The sequence below is a fragment of the Arachis hypogaea genome, chromosome 20 (assembly GCF_003086295.3).
Source record: "Arachis hypogaea cultivar Tifrunner chromosome 20, arahy.Tifrunner.gnm2.J5K5, whole genome shotgun sequence".
In the NCBI taxonomy this organism is placed as follows: Eukaryota; Viridiplantae; Streptophyta; class Magnoliopsida; order Fabales; family Fabaceae; genus Arachis; species Arachis hypogaea.
The window spans coordinates 33,200,078-33,204,076 of NC_092055.1; positions in this window are offsets into that span (position 1 = coordinate 33,200,078).

Genomic DNA, 3,999 nt, shown 5'->3' on the forward strand with positions numbered 1-3,999 from the left:
CACTTAAGGAAGATTCTTCAATCTCGGAGAATTCACTTGCGGATGCAAGTTCATTACTAGGAGAACTTGACTTGAGATTATCATTATCAAGGAAACTGGCGTCTTGGGTCATTCCGTCTAGTTCTTCATAAAATACCTACCTTGGGGTTTGTGCACTATCCTCCTTAGCATCAATTGTAATGTCCTTGACGGAATTCTTTGCAACTCTGGGTTCCCATGGAGGTTCAGCATCTCCTAAATCTTCAATCAGTACTTCTTCTTCTTGGGTAATTTGAGCTTCCTCCAATTGTTCCAGAATAAAGTTATGCTCATTACTGCCCTCTGGGGTTTCTAGTGTCTCATTCATGCTACGTTCGTCATTAGATTCTCCACATAAAGCTATTGGAGTTCCTTGAGGGTTTATATGTTTGGAAGATAATTGATGTATTGCTTGCTCCAGCTGATGAAGGGTTGTATGAAGTTGATCTACTGTTTCCTTGAGGCGAGCCTGTGATTCTCGAGGTGATGGATTTGGATATGGTACATAGGGAAGTGGTGGTGTTTGGGAGTAATTGGATTGGAATTGGGGTAGATAAGGATCGTATGGTGGTGAATGGTAAAAAGGAGCTTGTGAGTGTGGTGGTCCAAAGTTATGTTGAGAGGATGGTCTATAGGCACAGGGTGGGGCTTGTTGGTAGTTACAAGGCTGTCACCATATCTATTAGCTTGGTTTGCATTGTATAATGGTCTTTGTCCATGATATCTTGGAGGGTATTGTTGCCTAAAGGGTTGATCAAATCCTCTTGGTTCCATCCATCTTTGATTGCTTAGACCTTGATGCATATTCCTGTTATAACTTCCACTCCTTTCAACAATATTAGAACCAAACTCAAAGAGAGAGGGGTGAGAATTCATAGTGGCTAAAAAAGGTAAAAAGGAAAAACAAAAACAATTAAACAAATAAAAGAAAAATATTTACAATAACCAATAATAAGGCACACGATTGCAGCTCCCCGGCAACGGCGCCATTTTGAAGAACGAAACTCTCGCGCGATCTAGAATTTTCACAAATAAGTTCCCGTTGTAAGTATAGCTTCTAGACCGACAAGAATTCCTTTCTTACAAATGTTTTGGTTGTCACAAGTAGCAAACCCCTAAATAAATTGATAACCGAAGTATTTAAACCTCGGGTCGTCTTTTCAAGGAACTGCAGGGAAGTATGTTCTTATTATTGGTTATGAGTTTGTAAATTGGGGTTTTGAAAGTAAGGAACAAGTAATTTAAATGACAATTGAAATAAATAAACAACTGTAAAATAACCTCTTAGCAAGGTATGAGAATTTTGGAAGTCCTATCCTAGTTATCCTTATCAATGGTGATGAGAATTGAATTTTAATCCCACTTAGTTAGCCTTTACTAAAGCAAAGGAAGGTCAAGTGGACTAATTAGTTTGATCCTCAGGTCCTAGTCGATTCCTAAGAAGAGACTAGAGTTATTGGAGTTTAATTAAATTGGTAAAAATAACAATTATCAATCACGATGAGTTTGACAACTAAAGAGTTACCAATTAATCAACCAAGCCAAAAGGAAGAAAATGTAAATTATTAATGTAAATAAAGGAAAGCAATCATAATTCTGAAATACCTCAAATCATATTAAATAGAAAATCAAATCTAAACATGAATGGTTCATAAACCAATTCGGCAACAAAAGTAATTAAAGGAAAGCATTAGAATATCTGAAAGCAAAGGGAAATATAAAGTAAAGGAATATTGAACCTGATAAGGAGTTGGAATACTAAATTGAAATAATAAGAAATCCTAATCCTAAAACCTAAGAGAGAGGAGAGAACCTCTCCCTCTAAAAACTACATCTAAACTATGAAAAGTGAATAATTGGAGCTCTCTCCCAGTATGGATGCATTTCCCCACTTCATAACCTCTAATCTGTGCCTTCTGGACTTGGATTTGGGACAAAAAGGGCTTCAGAAATCACTGGGAGCGTTTTCTATAATTTCTGGTGCATGGCGTCTGTCACGCGTCCGCGTGGGTCACGCGATCGCGTCATCTGGAGTTTTTCTTATCACGCGTTCACCTCGGTCATGCGTCCGCGTCATTTGTGTTCTGCTCATGGCGCGCGTCCGCGCCAGTCACGCGTTCTGTCTCTTCGCGCTAGGCATGCGGCCGCGTCGTCCATGCGTTCGTGTTGCTGCCAATTTCTTCAAAAATTCCATTTTGTGCTTTCCTTCCATTTTTGTATATTTCCTTTCCATTCTTTAAGTTATTCCTGCCTTTAGAATATCTGAAACTACTTAACACACAAATCACGGCATCGAATGGTAATAAAGGGTAATTAAAATAAATAATTTTAAAGCATAGGAAACATGTAATTCACATATATCACATAATAAGGAAGGGAAAGTAAAACCATGCAATTTACATGAATAAGTGAGTGAAGGATTGAATAAATCTCTTGAATTGAGCACAATATATATCATAAAATATGGGTTTATCAAGCAGCTGGCATCCAATGCCTAAAAGGGAGTCCCAAGCCAGCGTTCAACGCCCCTAAGGGGTACTAGCTCGTGAAAGACACTCAAGCTAAGCCCAAACACTCACCAAGTAGGCCCAGAAAGTGGATTTTTGCACTACAAGAATAGTCTATCTTATTTCTATAATTCTTAGTTAGCAGATTAGTATATATAGGAGGAAATCACCCTAACTTAGGATCTTCTTCCCCTATTTTTGTACTTTTGAATATTATGTACCGTATGAGTCACTAACCTCCTAAGGTTAAGGTTAGGAGCTCTGCTGAGTTTCATGGATCAATAATATTACTATTCTAGTTCAATATGTCTGATTTTATTCTCTTATGCATTCTCGTTCTTCATCTTTTGAATTGAGGATGACCCGTGACAATCACCCTTATTTTACATGGGTTCCATGCGAGTCCTGACCCGGATAGCATTGAACCAAAGCTAGAGATTGCATTGCCGATTCCAATAGAGTACCTGGGCAACTTTGGATACGTGACATGAAATCCCGTTGACATTGGGTAAGTGATGTCTTTGTGGCGCTAAGGCTAGAGTTTGAGAAGTAGCATTCCCTGATCTGAAAGATCTGCCTTGTCTGTGGCACCTTGAGTAGGGTCATGAAGGGGATTGGATTGCTTAGAGCTTCATCTTCTGCTACAGTGAGAAACCTAAAGGTGGCTTGATGAGAGGACATGAGTCACTTACAACATGGTGGATTGCTGCAGTGGAGGAGGTTAACTTGATGAGAGGACATGAGTTAATCACTTACGACTGCCATTGAATGAATCAGAAGGTCATTGAAGTAGACAGTAAGAAAAGTTTATCCAGAAAGACAAAGCATCTCCGAAGCCTCAACCATTCTCAAACCATTGATTTCCCATCTATCTAGTAATGTTTTATTTATTTATTCTGTTTTATGCATTTTCTGTGCCAAACTATAATTTCTATCAACTTAACTAAGATCTGCAAGGTAACCACTGCTTGCTCAAATCAACAATCTCCGTGGGATCGACCCTCACTCACCTGAGGTATTACTTAGACGACCCGGTATACTTGCCGGTCTATTTGTGCGAAACGTGCGGAGCCAGTTTCGTGCACCAAGTTTTTGGCGCCGTTGTCGGGGATTATTCGGATTTGACAAACTATCGGATTATCTTGTTGCTTAGATTAGGTACTTTTTAATTTTGTTTGAGTCTTTCATTTTCTTTTCAAAAAAAAAATTTTAACCTTTTCTTTTCTTTATTAATCTTGGTCTTTTGTTTGAGTTCTTGTTAAAGTTTCGAACTTTCCTGCTTTCTTTTCAAAAAATTTTCAAAAATAGTGTCTTTTGTTTGAGTCTAGTATTAGTTCTTAAGTTTGGTGTCCCTTGTGTGTTTATCTTTTCTTTAAAATTTTCGAATAGTTCTTAGTGTTCTTTCTTGGTATTTAAGTTGTTCTTGTTTCTTTTCTTGTTTTGATCTTAAAATTTTTTAAGTTTGATGTCTTTT